We start from the raw sequence: 16,555 nt of genomic DNA on the forward strand, positions 1-16,555 counted from the left end.
TGACGCATGGGTCAGTGCCAGCGTACAGGCCAGGAGGAAGCTACGGCGTAGGGTAAGGTGTAGGGCTGGTGGTGGCTTTCCGTTCCGGGCTAGGGTTAGGGTTAGGGAACGGCAAGGCTTAGGGCACAGGTGAGGGTACGGAAACGTGGGAGGGTCAGGCTACGTGCTGACGCACGGGTCAGTGCCAGCGTACGGGCCAAGAGTAGGCTACGGCGTAGGGTAAGGTGTAGGGCTGGTGGTGGGTTTCCGTTCCGGGCTAGGGTTAGGGTTAGGGAACGGCAAGGCTTAGAGCACAGGTGAGGGTACGGAAACGTGGGAGTGTCAGGCTACGTGCTGACGCATGGGTCAGTGCCAGTGTACGGGCCAGGAGTAGGCTACGGCTTGGGGGTAAGGTGTAGGGCTGGTGGTGGGTTTCCGTTCCGCCCTAGGGTTAGGGTTAGGGAACGGCAAGGCTTAGGGCACAGGTGAGGGTACGGAAACGTGGGAGGGTCAGGCTACGTGATGACGCATGGGTCAGTGCCAGCGTACGGGCCAGGAGTAGGCTGCGGCTTGGGGGTAAGCTGTAGGGCTTGTGGTGGGTTTCCGTTCCGGGCTAGGGTTAGGGTTAGGGAACGGCAAGGCTTAGGGCACAGGTGAGGGTACGGAAACGTGGGAGGGTCAGGCTACGTGCTGACGCACGGGTCAGTGACAGCGTACAGGCCAGGAGGAAGCTACGGCGTAGGGTAAGGTGTAGGGCTGGTGGTGGCTTTCCGTTCCGGGCTAGGGTTAGGGTTAGGGAACGGCAAGGCTTAGGGCACAGGTGAGGGTACGGAAACGTGGGAGGGTCAGGCTACGTGCTGACGCACGGGTCAGTGCCAGCGTACGGGCCAAGAGTAGGCTACGGCGTAGGGTAAGGTGTAGGGCTGGTGGTGGGTTTCCGTTCCGGGCTAGGGTTAGGGTTAGGGAACGGCAAGGCTTAGGGCACAGGTGAGGGTACGGAAACGTGGGAGGGTCAGGCTATGTGCTGACGCACGGGTCAGTGCCAGCGTACGGGCCAGGAGTAGGGTACGGCTTGGGGGTAAGTTGTAGGGATGGTGGTGGGTTTTTGTTCCGGGCTAGGGTTAGGGTTAGGGAACGGCAAGGCTTAGGGCACATGTGAGGGCACGGAAACGTGGGAGGGTCAGGCTACATGCTGACGCACGGGTCAGTGCTAGCGTACGGGCCAGGAGTAGGCTACGGCGTAGGGTAAGGTGTAGGGCTGGTGGTGGGTTTCCATTCCGGGCTAGGGTTAGGCTTAGGGAACGGCAAGGCTTAGGCCACAGGTGAGGGTACAGAAACGTGGGAGGGTCAGGCTACGTGCTGACGCACGGGTCAGTGCCAGCGTACAGGCCAGGAGTAGGCTACGGCTTGGGGGTAAGGTGTAGGGCTGGTGGTGGGTTTCCGTTCCGGGCTAGGGTTAGGGTTAGGGAACGGCAAGGCTTAGGGCACAGGAGAGGGTACGGAAACGTGGGAGGGTCAGGCTACGTGCTGACGCACGGGTCAGTGCCAGCGTACGGGCCAGGAGTAGGCTACGGCTTGAGGTTAAGGTGTAGGGCTGGTGGGGGGTTTCCGTGCCGGGCTAGGGTTAGGGTTAGGGAACGGCAAGGCTTAGGGCACAGGTGAGGGTACGGAAACGTGGGAGGGTCAGGCTACGTGCTGACGCACGGGTCAGTGCCAGCGTACGGGCCAGGAGTAGGCTACGGCATAGGGTAAGGTGTAGGGCTGGTGGTGGGTTTCCGTTCCGGGCTACGGTTAGGGTTAGAGAACGGCAAGGCTTAGGGCACAGGTGAGGGTACGGAAAAGTGGGAGGGTCAGGCTACGTGCTAATGCACGGGTCAGTGCCAGCGTACGGGCCAGGAGTAGACTACGGCTTGGGGGTAAGGTGTAGGGCTGGTGGTGGGTTTCCGTTCCGGGCTAGGGTTAGGGTTAGGGAACGGCAAGGCTTAGGGCACAGGTGAGGGTGTGGAAATGTGGGAGGGTCAGGCTACGTGCTGACGCACGGGTCAGTGCCAGCGTACGGGCCATGAGTAGGCTACGGCTTGGGAGTAAGGTGTAGGGCTGGTGGTGGGTTTCCGTTCAGGGCTAGGGTTAGGGTTAGGGAACGGCAAGGCTTAGGGCTCAGGTGAGGGTACGGAAACGTGAGAGGGTCAGGCTACGTGCTGACGCACGGGTCAGTGCCAGCGTACGGGCCATGAGTAGGCTACGGCTTGCGGGTAAGTTGTAGGGCTGGTGGTGGGTTTTTGTTCCGGGCTAGGGTTAGGGTTAGGGAACGGCAAGGCTTAGGGCACAAGTGAGGGTACGGAAACGTGGGAGGCTCAGGCTACGTGGTGACGCATGGGTCAGTGCCAGCGTACGGGCCAGGAGTAGCCTACGGCGTAGGGTAAGGTGTAGGGCTGGTGGTGGGTTTCCGTTCCGGGCTAGGGTTAGGGTTAGGGAACGGCAAGGCGTAGGGCACAGGTGAGGGTACGGAAACGTGGGAGGGTCAGGCTATGTGCTGACGCATGGGTCAGTGCCAGCGTACGGGCCAGGAGTAGGGTACGGCTTGGGGGTAAGTTGTAGGGCTGGTGGTGGGTTTTTGTTCCGGGCTAGGGTTAGGGTTAGGGAACGGCAAGGCTTAGGGCACATGTGAGGGCACGGAAACGTGGGAGGGTCAGGCTACGTGCTGACGCAAGGGTCAGTGCCAGTGTACGGGCCAGGAGTAGGCTACGGCGAAGGGTAAGGTGTAGGGCTGGTGGTGGGTTTCCGTTCCGGGCTAGGGTTAGGCTTAGGGAACGGCAAGGCTTAGGCCACAGGTGAGGGTACAGAAACGTGGGAGGGTCAGGCTACGTGCTGACGCACGGGTCAGTGCCAGCGTACATGCCAGGAGTAGGCTACGGCTTGGGGGTAAGGTGTAGGGCTGGTGGTGGGTTTCCGTTCCGGGCTAGGGTTAGGGTTAGGGAACGGCAAGGCTTCGGGCACAGGAGAGGGTACGGAAACGTGGGAGGGTCAGGCTACCTGCTGACGCACGGGTCAGTGCCAGCGTACGGGCCAGGAGTAGGCTACGGCTTGAGGTTAAGGTGTAGGGCTGGTGGTGGGTTTCCGTTCCGGGCTAGGGTTAGGGTTAGGGAACGGCAAGGCTTAGGGCACAGGTGAGGGTACGGAAACGTGGGAGGGTCAGGCTACGTGCTGACGCACGGGTCAGTGCCAGCGTACGGGCCAGGAGTAGGCTACGGCGTAGGGTAAGGTGTAGGGCTGGTGGTGGGTTTCCGTTCCGGGCTAGGGTTAGGGTTAGGGAACGGCAAGGCTTAGGGCACAGGTGAGGGTACGGAAACGTGGGAGGGTCAGGCTACGTGCTGACGCACGGGTCAGTGCCAGCGTACGGGCCAGGAGTAGGCTACGGCTTGGGGGTAAGGTGTAGGGCTGGTGGTGGGTTTTTGTTCCGGGCTAGGGTTAGGGTTAGGGAACGGCAAGGCTTAGGGCACAGGTGAGGGTACGGAAACGTGGGAGGGTCAGGCTACGTGCTGACGCACGGGTCAGTGCCAGCGTACGGGCCAGGAGTAGGCTACGGCGTAGGGTAAGGTGTAGGGCTGGTGGTGGGTTTCCGTTCCGGGCTAGGGTTAGGCTTAGGGAACGGCAAGGCTTAGGGCACAGGTGAGGGTACAGAAACGTGGGAGGGTCAGGCTACGTGCTGACGCACGGGTCAGTGCCAGTGTACGGGCCAGGAGTATGCTACGGCTTGGGGGTAAGGTGTAGTGCTGGTGGTGGGTTTCCGTTCCGGGCTAGGTTTAGGGTTAGGGAACGGCAAGGCTTAGGGCACAGGTGAGGGTACGGAAATGTGGGAGGGTCAGGCTACGTGCTGACGCACGGGTCAGTGCCCGCGTACAGGCCAGGAGTAGGCTACGGCGTAGGGTAAGGTGTAGGGCTGGTGGTGGGTTTCCGTTCCGGGCTACGGTTAGGGTTAGAGAACGGCAAGGCTTAGGGCACAGGTGAGGGTACGGAAAAGTGGGAGGGTCAGGCTACGTGCTAATGCACGGGTCAGTGCCAGCGTACGGGCCAGGAGTAGGCTACGGCTTGGGGGTAAGGTGTAGGGCTGGTGGTGGGTTTCCGTTCCGGGCTAGGGTTAGGGTTAGGGAACGGCAAGGCTTAGGGCACAGGTGAGGGTACGGAAACGTGAGAGGGTCAGGCTACGTGCTGACGCACGGGTCAGTGCCAGCGTACGGGCCATGAGTAGGCTACGGCTTGGGGGTAAGTTGTAGGGCTGGTGGTGGGTTTTTGTTCCGGGCTAGGGTTAGGGTTAGGGAACGGCAAGGCTTAGGGCACAGGTGAGGGTACGGAAACGTGGGAGGGTCAGGCTACGTGCTGACGCATGGGTCAGTGCCAGCGTACGGGCCAGGAGTAGCCTACGGCGTAGGGTAAGGTGTAGGGCTGGTGGTGGGTTTCCGTTCCGGGCTAGGGTTAGGGTTAGGGAAAGGCAAGGCGTAGGGCACAGGTGAGGGTACGGAAACGTGGGAGGGTCAGGCTATGTGCTGACGCATGGGTCAGTGCCAGCGTACGGGCCAGGAGTAGGGTACGGCTTGGGGGTAAGTTGTAGGGCTGGTGGTGGGTTTTTGTTCCGGGCTAGGGTTAGGGTTAGGGAACGGCAAGGCTTAGGGCACATGTGAGGGCACGGAAACGTGGGAGGGTCAGGCTACGTGCTGACGCACGGGTCAGTGCCAGTGTACGGGCCAGGAGTAGGCTACGGCGAAGGGTAAGGTGTAGGGCTGGTGGTGGGTTTCCGTTCCGGGCTAGGGTTAGGCTTAGGGAACGGCAAGGCTTAGGCCACAGGTGAGGGTACAGAAACGTGGGAGGGTCAGGCTACGTGCTGACGCACGGGTCAGTGCCAGCGTACATGCCAGGAGTAGGCTACGGCTTGGGGGTAAGGTGTAGGGCTGGTGGTGGGTTTCCGTTCCGGGCTAGGGTTAGGGTTAGGGAACGGCAAGGCTTCGGGCACAGGAGAGGGTACGGAAACGTGGGAGGGTCAGGCTACGTGCTGACGCACGGGTCAGTGCCAGCGTACGGGCCAGGAGTAGCCTACGGCTTGGGGGTAAGTTGTAGGGCTGGTGGTGGGTTTCCGTTCCGGGCTAGGGTTAGGGTTAGGGAACGGCAAGGCTTAGGGCACAGGTGAGGGTACGGAAACGTGGGAGGGTCAGGCTACGTGCTGACGCACGGGTCAGTGCCAGCGTACGGGCCAGGAGTAGGCTACGGCGTAGGGTAAGGTGTAGGGCTGGTGGTGGGTTTCCGTTCCGGGCTAGGGTTAGGGTTAGGGAACGGCAAGGCTTAGGGCACAGGTGAGGGTACGGAAACGTGGGAGGGTCAGGCTACGTGCTGACGCACGGGTCAGTGCCAGCGTACGGGCCAGGAGTAGGCTACGGCTTGGGGGTAAGGTGTAGGGCTGGTGGTGGGTTTTTGTTCCGGGCTAGGGTTAGGGTTAGGGAACGGCAAGGCTTAGGGCACAGGTGAGGGTACGGAAACGTGGGAGGGTCAGGCTACGTGCTGACGCACGGGTCAGTGCCAGCGTACGGGCCAGGAGTAGGCTACAGCGTAGGGTAAGGTGTAGGGCTGGTGGTGGGTTTCCGTTCCGGGCTAGGGTTAGGCTTAGGGAACGGCAAGGCTTAGGGCACAGGTGAGGGTACAGAAACGTGGGAGGGTCAGGCTACGTGCTGACGCACGGGTCAGTGCCAGTGTACGGGCCAGGACTATGCTACGGCTTGGGGGTAAGGTGTAGTGCTGGTGGTGGGTTTCCATTCCGGGCTAGGTTTAGGGTTAGGGAACGGGAAGGCTTAGGGCACAGGTGAGGGTACGGAAACGTGGGAGGGTCAGGCTACGTGCTGACGCACGGGTCAGTGCCAGCGTAGGGGACAGGAGTTGGCTACGGCGTAGGGTAAGGTGTAGGGCTGGTGGTGGGTTTCCGTTCCGGGCTAGGGTTAGGGTTAGGGAACGGCAAGGCTTAGGGCACAGGTGAGGGTACGGAAACGTGGGAGGGACAGGCTACGTGCTGACGCACGGGTCAGTGCCAGCGTACGGGCCAGGAATAGGCTACAGCTTGGGGGTAAGTTGTAGGGCGGGTGGTGGGTTTCCGTTCCGGGCTAGGGTTAGGGTTAGGGAACAGCAAGGCTTAGAGCACAGGTGAGGGTACGGAAACCTGGGAGGGTCAGGCTACGTGCTGACGCACGGGTCAGTGCCAGCGTACGGGCCAGGAGTAGGCTACGGCTTGGGGGTAAGGTGTAGGGCTGGTGGTGGGTTTTTGTTCCGGGCTAGGGTTAGGGTTAGGGAACGGCAAGGCTTAGGGCACAGGTGAGGGTACGGAAACGTGGGAGGGTCAGGCTACGTGCTGACGCACGGGTCAGTGCCAGCGTACGGGCCAGGAGTAGGCTACGGCTTGGGGGTAAGTTGTAGGGCTGGTGGTGGGTTTCCGTTCCGGGCTAGGGTTAGGGTTAGGGAACGGCAAGGCTTAGGGCACAGGTGAGGGTACGGAAATGTGGGAGGGTCAGGCTACGTGCTAACGCACGGGTCAGTGCCCGCGTACGGGCCAGGAGTAGGCTACGGCGTAGGGTAAGGTGTAGGGCTGGTGGTGGGTTTCCGTTCCGGGCTAGGGTTACGGGTAGGGAACGGCAAGGCTTAGGGCACAGTTGAGGGTACGGAAACGTGGGAGGGTCAGGCTACGTGGTGACGCATGGGTCAGTGCCAGCGTACTGGCCATGAGTAGGCTACGGCTTGGGGGTAAGTTGTAGGGGTGGTGGTGGGTTTCCACCCCCGGCTAGGTTTAGGGTTAGGGAACGGCAAGGCTTAGGGCACAGGTGAGGGTACGGAAACGTGGGAGGGTCAGGCTACGTGCTGACGCACGGGTCAGTGCCAGCGTACGGGACAGGAGTAGGATACGGCATAGGGTAAGGTGTAGGGCTGGTGGTGGGTTTCCGTTCCGGGCTAGGGTTAGGGTTAGGGAATGGCAAGGCTTAGGGCACAGGTGAGGGTACGGAAACGTGGGAGGGTCAGGCTACGTGGTGACGCACGGGTTAGTGCCAGCGTATGGGCATGAGTAGCCTACGGCTTGGGGGTAAGTTGTAGGGCTGGTGGTGGGTTTCCGTTACGCGCTAGGGTTAGGGTTAGGGAACGGCAAGGCTTAGGGCACAGGTGAGGGTACGGAAACGTGGGAGGGTCAGGCTACGTGCTGACGCAAGCGTCAGTGCCAGCGTACGGGCCAGGAGTAGGCTAAGGCGTAGGGTATGGTCTAGGGCTGGTAGTGGGTTTCCGTTCCGGGCTAGGGTTAGGGTTAGGGAACGGCAAGGCTTAGGGCACAGGTGAGGGTGTGGAAACGTGGGAGGGTCAGGCTACATGCTGACGCACGGGTCAGTGCCAGCGTACGGGCCAGGAGTAGGCTACGGCGTAGGGTAAGGTGTAGGGCTGGTGGTGGGTTTCCGTTCCGGGCTAGGGTTACGGTTAGGGAACGGCAAGGCTTAGGGCACAGGTGAGGGTACGGAAACGTGGGAGGGTCAGGCTACGTGCTGACGCACGGGTCAGTGCCAGCGTACGGGCCAGGAGTAGGCTACGGCTTGGGGGTAAGGTGTAGGGCTGGTGGTGGGTTTCCGTTCCGGGCTAGGGTTAGGGTTAGGGAACGGCAAGGCTTAGGGCACAGGTGAGGGTACGGAAACGTGAGAGGGTCAGGCTACGTGCTGACGCACGGGTCAGTGCCAGCGTACGGGCCATGAGTAGGCTACGGCTTGGGGGTAAGTTGTAGGGCTGGTGGTGGGTTTTTGTTCCGGGCTAGGGTTAGGGTTAGGGAACGGCAAGGCTTAGGGCACAGGTGAGGGTACGGAAACGTGGGAGGGTCAGGCTACGTGCTGACGCATGGGTCAGTGCCAGCGTACGGGCCAGGAGTAGCCTACGGCGTAGGGTAAGGTGTAGGGCTGGTGGTGGGTTTCCGTTCCGGGCTAGGGTTAGGGTTAGGGAAAGGCAAGGCGTAGGGCACAGGTGAGGGTACGGAAACGTGGGAGGGTCAGGCTATGTGCTGACGCATGGGTCAGTGCCAGCGTACGGGCCAGGAGTAGGGTACGGCTTGGGGGTAAGTTGTAGGGCTGGTGGTGGGTTTTTGTTCCGGGCTAGGGTTAGGGTTAGGGAACGGCAAGGCTTAGGGCACATGTGAGGGCACGGAAACGTGGGAGGGTCAGGCTACGTGCTGACGCACGGGTCAGTGCCAGTGTACGGGCCAGGAGTAGGCTACGGCGAAGGGTAAGGTGTAGGGCTGGTGGTGGGTTTCCGTTCCGGGCTAGGGTTAGGCTTAGGGAACGGCAAGGCTTAGGCCACAGGTGAGGGTACAGAAACGTGGGAGGGTCAGGCTACGTGCTGACGCACGGGTCAGTGCCAGCGTACATGCCAGGAGTAGGCTACGGCTTGGGGGTAAGGTGTAGGGCTGGTGGTGGGTTTCCGTTCCCGGCTAGGGTTAGGGTTAGGGAACGGCAAGGCTTCGGGCACAGGAGAGGGTACGGAAACGTGGGAGGGTCAGGCTACGTGCTGACGCACGGGTCAGTGCCAGCGTACGGGCCAGGAGTAGGCTACGGCTTGGGGGTAAGTTGTAGGGCTCGTAGTGGGTTTCCGTTCCGGGCTAGGGTTAGGGTTAGGGAACGGCAAGGCTTAGGGCACAGGTGAGGGTACGGAAACGTGGGAGGGTCAGGCTACGTGCTGACGCACGGGTCAGTGCCAGCGTACGGGCCAGGAGTAGGCTACGGCGTAGGGTAAGGTGTAGGGCTGGTGGTGGGTTTCCGTTCCGGGCTAGGGTTAGGGTTAGGGAACGGCAAGGCTTAGGGCACAGGTGAGGGTACGGAAACGTGGGAGGGTCAGGCTACGTGCTGACGCACGGGTCAGTGCCAGCGTACGGGCCAGGAGTAGGCTACGGCTTGGGGGTAAGGTGTAGGGCTGGTGGTGGGTTTTTGTTCCGGGCTAGGGTTAGGGTTAGGGAACGGCAAGGCTTAGGGCACAGGTGAGGGTACGGAAACGTGGGAGGGTCAGGCTACGTGCTGACGCACGGGTCAGTGCCAGCGTACGGGCCAGGAGTAGGCTACAGCGTAGGGTAAGGTGTAGGGCTGGTGGTGGGTTTCCGTTCCGGGCTAGGGTTAGGCTTAGGGAACGGCAAGGCTTAGGGCACAGGTGAGGGTACAGAAACGTGGGAGGGTCAGGCTACGTGCTGACGCACGGGTCAGTGCCAGTGTACGGGCCAGGAGTATGCTACGGCTTGGGGGTAAGGTGTAGTGCTGGTGGTGGGTTTCCATTCCGGGCTAGGTTTAGGGTTAGGGAACGGGAAGGCTTAGGGCACAGGTGAGGGTACGGAAACGTGGGAGGGTCAGGCTACGTGCTGACGCACGGGTCAGTGCCAGCGTAGGGGACAGGAGTTGGCTACGGCGTAGGGTAAGGTGTAGGGCTGGTGGTGGGTTTCCTTTCCGGGCTAGTGTTAGGGTTAGGGAACGGCAAGGCTTAGGGCACAGGTGAGGGTACGGAAACGTGGGAGGGACAGGCTACGTGCTGACGCACGGGTCAGTGCCAGCGTACGGGCCAGGAATAGGCTACAGCTTGGGGGTAAGTTGTAGGGCGGGTGGTGGGTTTCCGTTCCGGGCTAGGGTTAGGGTTAGGGAACAGCAAGGCTTAGAGCACAGGTGAGGGTACGGAAACCTGGGAGGGTCAGGCTACGTGCTGACGCACGGGTCAGTGCCAGCGTACGGGCCAGGAGTAGGCTACGGCTTGGGGGTAAGGTGTAGGGCTGGTGGTGGGTTTTTGTTCCGGGCTAGGGTTAGGGTTAGGGAACGGCAAGGCTTAGGGCACAGGTGAGGGTACGGAAACGTGGGAGGGTCAGGCTACGTGCTGACGCACGGGTCAGTGCCAGCGTACGGGCCAGGAGTAGGCTACGGCTTGGGGGTAAGTTGTAGGGCTGGTGGTGGGTTTCCGTTCCGGGCTAGGGTTAGGGTTAGGGAACGGCAAGGCTTAGGGCACAGGTGAGGGTACGGAAATGTGGGAGGGTCAGGCTACGTGCTGACGCACGGGTCAGTGCCCGCGTACGGGCCAGGAGTAGGCTACGGCGTAGGGTAAGGTGTAGGGCTGGTGGTGGGTTTCCGTTACGGGCTAGGGTTACGGGTAGGGAACGGCAAGGCTTAGGGCACAGTTGAGGGTACGGAAACGTGGGAGGGTCAGGCTACGTGGTGACGCATGGGTCAGTGCCAGCGTACGGGCCATGAGTAGGCTACGGCTTGGGGGTAAGTTGTAGGGGTGGTGGTGGGTTTCCACCCCCGGCTAGGTTTAGGGTTAGGGAACGGCAAGGCTTAGGGCACAGGTGAGGGTACGGAAACGTGGGAGGGTCAGGCTACGTGCTGACGCACGGGTCAGTGCCAGCGTACGGGACAGGAGTAGGATACGGCATAGGGTAAGGTGTAGGGCTGGTGGTGGGTTTCCGTTCCGGGCTAGGGTTAGGGTTAGGGAATGGCAAGGCTTAGGGCACAGGTGAGGGTACGGAAACGTGGGAGGGTCAGGCTACGTGGTGACGCACGGGTTAGTGCCAGCGTATGGGCATGAGTAGCCTACGGCTTGGGGGTAAGTTGTAGGGCTGGTGGTGGGTTTCCGTTACGCGCTAGGGTTAGGGTTAGGGAACGGCAAGGCTTAGGGCACAGGTGAGGGTACGGAAACGTGGGAGGGTCAGGCTACGTGCTGACGCACGGGTCAGTGCCAGCGTACGGGCCAGGAGTAGGCTAAGGCGTAGGGTATGGTGTAGGGCTGGTAGTGGGTTTCCGTTCCGGGCTAGGGTTAGGGTTAGGGAACGGCAAGGCTTAGGGCACAGGTGAGGGTGTGGAAACGTGGGAGGGTCAGGCTACATGCTGACGCACGGGTCAGTGCCAGCGTACGGGCCAGGAGTAGGCTACGGATTGGGGGTAAGTTGTAGGGCTGGTGGTGGGTTTCCGTTCTGGTCTAGGGTTAGGGTTAGGGAACGGCAAGGCTTAGGGCACAGGTGAGGGTGTGGAAACGTGGGAGGGTCAGGCTACGTGCTGATGCATGGGTCAGTGCCAGCGTACGGGCCATGAGTAGGCTACGGCTTGGGAGTAAGGTGTAGGGCTGGTGGTGGGTTTCCGTTCCGGGCTAGGGTTAAGGTTAGGGAACGGCAAGGCTTAGGGCACAGGTGAGGGTACGGAAACGTGGGAGGGTCAGGCTACGTGCTGACGCACGGGTCAGTGCCAGCGTACGGGCCAGGAGTAGGCTACGGCTTGGGGGTAAGGTGTAGGGCTGGTGGTGGGTTTCCGTTCCGGGCTAGGGTTAGGGTTAGGGAACAGCAAGGCTTAGGGCACAGGTGAGGGTACGGAAACGTGGGAGGGTCAGGCTACATGCTGACGCACGGGTCAGTGCCAGCGTACGGGCCAGGAGTAGGCTACGGCGTAGGGTAAGGTGTAGGGCTGGTGGTGGGTTTCCGTTCCATGCTAGGGTTAGGGTTAGGGAACGGCAAGGCTTAGAGCACAGGTGAGGGTACGGAAACGTGGCAGGGTCAGGCTACGTGCTGACGCACGGGTCAGTGCCAGCGTACGGGCCAGGAGTAGGCTACGGCTTGGGGGTAAGGTTTAGGGCTGGTGGTGGGTTTCCGTTCCGTGCTAGGGTTAGGGTTAGGGAACGGCAAGGCTTAGGGCACAGGTGAGGGTACGGAAACGTGGGAGGGTCACGCTACGTGCTGACGCACGTGTCAGTGCCAGCGTACGGGCCAGGAGTAGGCTACGGCGTAGGGTAAGGTGTAGGGCTGGTGGTCGGTTTCCGTTCCGGGCTAGGGTTAGGGTTAGGGAACGGCAAGGCTTAGGGCACAGGTGAGGGTGTGGAAACGTGGGAGGGTCAGGCTACGTGCTGACGCACGGGTCAGTGCCAGCGTACGGGCCAGGAGTAGGCTACGGATTGGGGGTAAGTTGTAGGGCTGGTGGTGGGTTTCCGTTCCGGGCTAGGGTTAGGGTTAGGGAACGGCAAGGCTTAGGGCACAGGTGATGGTGTGGAAACTTGGGAGGGTCAGGCTACGTGCTGACGCACGGGTCAGTGCCAGCGTTCGGGCCATGAGTAGGCTACGGCTTGGGAGTAAGTTGTAGGGCTGGTGGTGGGTTTCCGTTCCGGGCTAGGGTTAGGGTTAGGGAACGGCAAGGCTTAGGGCACAGGTGAGGGTACGGAAACGTGGGAGGGTCAGGCTACGTGCTGACGCACGGGTCAGTGCCAGCGTACGGGCCAGGAGTAGGCTACGGCTTGGGGGTAAGGTGTAGGGCTGGTTGTGGGTTTCCGTTCCGGGCTTGGGTTAGGGTTAGGGAACGGCAAGGCTTAGGGCACAGGTGAGGGTATGGAAACGTGGGAGGGTCAGGCTACGTGCTGACGCACGGGTCAGTGCCAGCGTACGGGCCAGGAGTAGGCTACGGCTTGGGGTTAAGGTGTAGGGATGGTGGTGGGTTTCCGTTCCGGGCTAGGGTTAGGGTTAGGGAACGGCAAGGCTTAGGGCACAGGTGAGGGTACGGAAACGTGGGATGGTCAGGCTATGTGCTTACACACGGGTCAGTGCCAGCGTACGGGCCAGGAGTAGGCAACGGCGTAGGGTAAGGTGTAGTGCTGGTGGTGGGGTTCCGTTCCGGGCTAGGGTTAGGGTTAGGGAACGGCAAGGCTTAGGGCACAGTTGAGGGTACGGAAACGTGGGAGGGTCAGGCTACGTGGTGACGCATGGGTCAGTGCCAGCGTACGGGCCATGAGTAGGCTACGGCTTGGGGGTAAGTTGTAGGGGTGGTGGTGGGTTTCCATCCCGGGCTAGGTTTATGGTTAGGGAACGGCAAGGCTTAGGGCACAGGTGAGTGTACAGAAACGTGGGAGGGTCAGGCTACGTGCTGACGCACGGGTCAGTGCCAGCGTACGGGACAGGAGTAGGATATGGCATAGGGTAAGGTGTAGGGCTGGTGGTGGGTTTCCGTACCGGGCTAGGGTTAGGGTTAGGGAACGGCAAGGCTTAGGGCACAGGTGAGGGTACGGAAACGTGGGAGGGTCAGGCTACGTGGTGACGCACGGGTTAGTGCCAGCGTATGGGCCATGAGTAGGCCACGGCTTGGGGGTAAGGTGTAGGGCTGGTGGTGGGTTTCCGTTACACGCTAGGGTTAGGGTTAGGGAACGGCAAGGCTTAGGGCACAGGTGAGGGTACGGAAACGTGGGAGGGTCAGGCTACGTGCTGACGCACGGGTCAGTGCCAGCGTACGGGCCATGAGTAGGCTACGGCTTGGGAGTAAGTTGTAGGGCTGGTGGTGGGTTTCCGTTCCGGGCTAGGGTTAGGGTTAGGGAACGGCAAGGCTTAGGGCACAGGTGAGGGTGTGGAAACGTGGGAGGGTCAGGCTACGTGGTGACGCACGGGTCAGTGCCAGCGTACGGGCCAGGAGTAGGCTATGGATTGGGGGTAAGTTGTAGGGCTGGTGGTGGGTTTCCGTTCTGGGCTAGGGTTCGGGTTAGGGAACGGCAAGGCTTAGGGCACAGGTGAGGGTGTGGAAACGTGGGAGGGTCAGGCTAAGTGCTGACGCATGGGTCAGTGCCAGCGTACGGGCCATGAGTAGGCTACGGCTTGGGAGTAAGGTGTAGGGCTGGTGGTGGGTTTCCGTTCCGGGGTAGGGTTAGGGTTAGGGAACGGCAAGGCTTAGGGCACAGGTGAGGGTACGGAAACGTGGGAGGGTCAGGCTACGTGCTGACGCACAGGTCAGTGCCAGCGTACGGGCCAGGAGTAGGCTACGGCGTAGGGTATGGTGTAGGGCTGGTGGTCGGTTTCCGTTCCGGGCTAGGGTTAGGGTTAGGGAACGGCAAGGCTTAGGGCACAGGTGAGGGTGTGGAAACGTGGGAGGGTCAGGCTACGTGCTGACGCACGGGTCAGTGCCAGCGTACGGGCCATGAGTAGGCTACGGATTGGGGGTAAGTTGTAGGGCTGGTGGTGGGTTTCCGTTCCGGGCTAGGGTTAGGGTTAGGGAACGGCAAGGCTTAGGGCACAGGTGATGGAGTGGAAACTTGGGAGGGTCAGGCTACGTGCTGACGCACGGGTCAGTGCCAGCGTACGGGCCATTAGTAGGCTACGGCTTGGGAGTAAGGTGTAGGGCTGGTGGTGGGTTTCCGTTCCGGGCTAGGGTTAGGGTTAGGGAACGGCAAGGCTTAGGGCACAGGTGAGGGTACGGAAACGTGGGAGGGTCAGGCTACGTGCTGACGCACGGGTCAGTGCCAGCGTACGGGCCAGGAGTAGGCTACGGCTTGGGGGTAAGTTGTTGGGCTGGTTGTGGGTTTCCGTTCCGGGCTTGGGTTAGGGTTAGGGAACGGCAAGGCTTAGGGCACAGGTGAGGGTATGGAAACGTGGGAGGGTCAGGCTACGTGCTGACACACGGGTCAGTGCCAGCGTACGGGCCAGGAGTAGGCTACGGCTTGGGGGTAAGGTGTAGGGCTGGTGGTGGGTTTCCGTTCCGGGCTAGGGTTAGGGTTAGGGAACGGCAAGGCTTAGGGCACAGGTGAGGGTACGGAAACGTGGGAGGGTCAGGCTACGTGCTGACGCACGGGTCAGTGCCAGCGTACGGCCCAGGAGTAGGCTACGGCTTGGGGGTAAGGTGTAGGGCTGGTGGTGGGTTTTTGTTCCAGGCTAGGGTTAGGGTTAGGGAACGGCAAGGCTTAGGGCACATGTGAGGGCACGGAAACGTGGGAGGGTCAGGCTACGTGCTGACGCACGGGTCAGTGCCAGTGTATGGGCCAGGAGTAGGCTACGGCGAAGGGTAAGGTGTAGGGCTGGTGGTGGGTTTCCGTTCCGGGCTAGGGTTAGGCTTAGGGAACGGCAAGGCTTAGGCCACAGGTGAGGGTACAGAAACGTGGGAGGGTCAGGCTACGTGCTGACGCACGGGTCAGTGCCAGCGTACATGCCAGGAGTAGGCTACGGCTTGGGGGTAAGGTGTAGGGCTGGTGGTGGGTTTCCGTTCCGGGCTAGGGTTAGGGTTAGGGAACGGCAAGGCTTCGGGCACAGGAGAGGGTACGGAAACGTGGGAGGGTCAGGCTACGTGCTGACGCACGGGTCAGTGCCAGCGTACGGGCCAGGAGTAGGCTACGGCTTGAGGTTAAGGTGTAGGGCTGGTGGTGGGTTTCCGTTCCGGGCTAGGGTTAGGGTTAGGGAACGTCAAGGCTTAGGGCACAGGTGAGGGTACGGAAACGTGGGAGGGTCAGGCTACGTGCTGACGCACGGGTCAGTGCCAGCGTACGGGCCAGGAGTAGGCTACGGCGTAGGGTAAGGTGTAGGGCTGGTGGTGGGTTTCCGTTCCGGGCTAGGGTTAGGGTTAGGGAACGGCAAGGCTTAGGGCACAGGTGAGGGTACGGAAACGTGGGAGGGTCAGGCTACGTGCTGACGCACGGGTCAGTGCCAGCGTACGGGCCAGGAGTAGGCTACGGCTTGGGGGTAAGTTGTAGGGCTGGTGGTGGGTTTTTGTTCCGGGCTAGGGTTAGGGTTAGGGAACGGCAAGTCTTAGGGCACAGGTGAGGGTACGGAAACGTGGGAGGGTCAGGCTACGTGCTGACGCACGGGTCAGTGCCAGCGTACGGGCCAGGAGTAGGCTACAGCGTAGGGTAAGGTGTAGGGCTGGTGGTGGGTTTCCGTTCCGGGCTAGGGTTAGGCTTAGGGAACGGCAAGGCTTAGGGCACAGGTGAGGGTACAGAAACGTGGGAGGGTCAGGCTACGTGCTGACGCACTGGTCAGTGCCAGTGTACGGGCCAGGAGTATGCTACGGCTTGGGGGTAAGGTGTAGTGCTGGTGGTGGGTTTCCATTCCGGGCTAGGGTTAGGGTTAGGGAACGGCAAGGCTTAGGGCACAGTTGAGGGTACGGAAACGTGGGAGGGACAGGCTACGTGCTGACGCACGGGTCAGTGCCAGCGTACGGGCCAGGAATAGGCTACAGCTTGGGGGTAAGTTGTAGGGCGGGTGGTGGGTTTCCGTTCCGGGCTAGGGTTAGGGTTAGGGAACAGCAAGGCTTAGAGCACAGGTGAGGGTACGGAAACCTGGGAGGGTCAGGCTACGTGCTGACGCACGGGTCAGTGCCAGCGTACGGGCCAGGAGTAGGCTACGGCTTGGGGGTAAGGTGTAGGGCTGGTGGTGGGTTTTTGTTCCGGGCTAGGGTTAGGGTTAGGGAACAGCAAGGCTTAGGGCACAGGTGAGGGTACGGAAAAGTGGGAGGGTCAGGCTACGTGCTGACGCACGGGTCAGTGCCAGCGTACGGGCCAGGAGTAGGCTACGGCTTGGGGGTAAGTTGTAGGGCTGGTGGTGGGTTTCCGTTCCGGGCTAGGGTTAGGGTTAGGGAACGGCAAGGCTTAGGGCACAGGTGAGGGTACGGAAATGTGGGAGGGTCAGGCTACGTGCTGACGCACGGGTCAGTGCCCGCGTACGGGCCAGGAGTAGGCTACGGCGTAGGGTAAGGTGTAGGGCTGGTGGTGGGTTTCCGTTCCGGGCTAGGGTTACGGTTAGGGAACGGCAAGGCTTAGGGCACAG

The sequence above is a fragment of the Mesoplodon mirus genome, assembly GCF_964341445.2.
Source record: "Mesoplodon mirus genome assembly, chromosome: 13".
NCBI lineage: Eukaryota > Metazoa > Chordata > Mammalia > Artiodactyla > Ziphiidae > Mesoplodon > Mesoplodon mirus.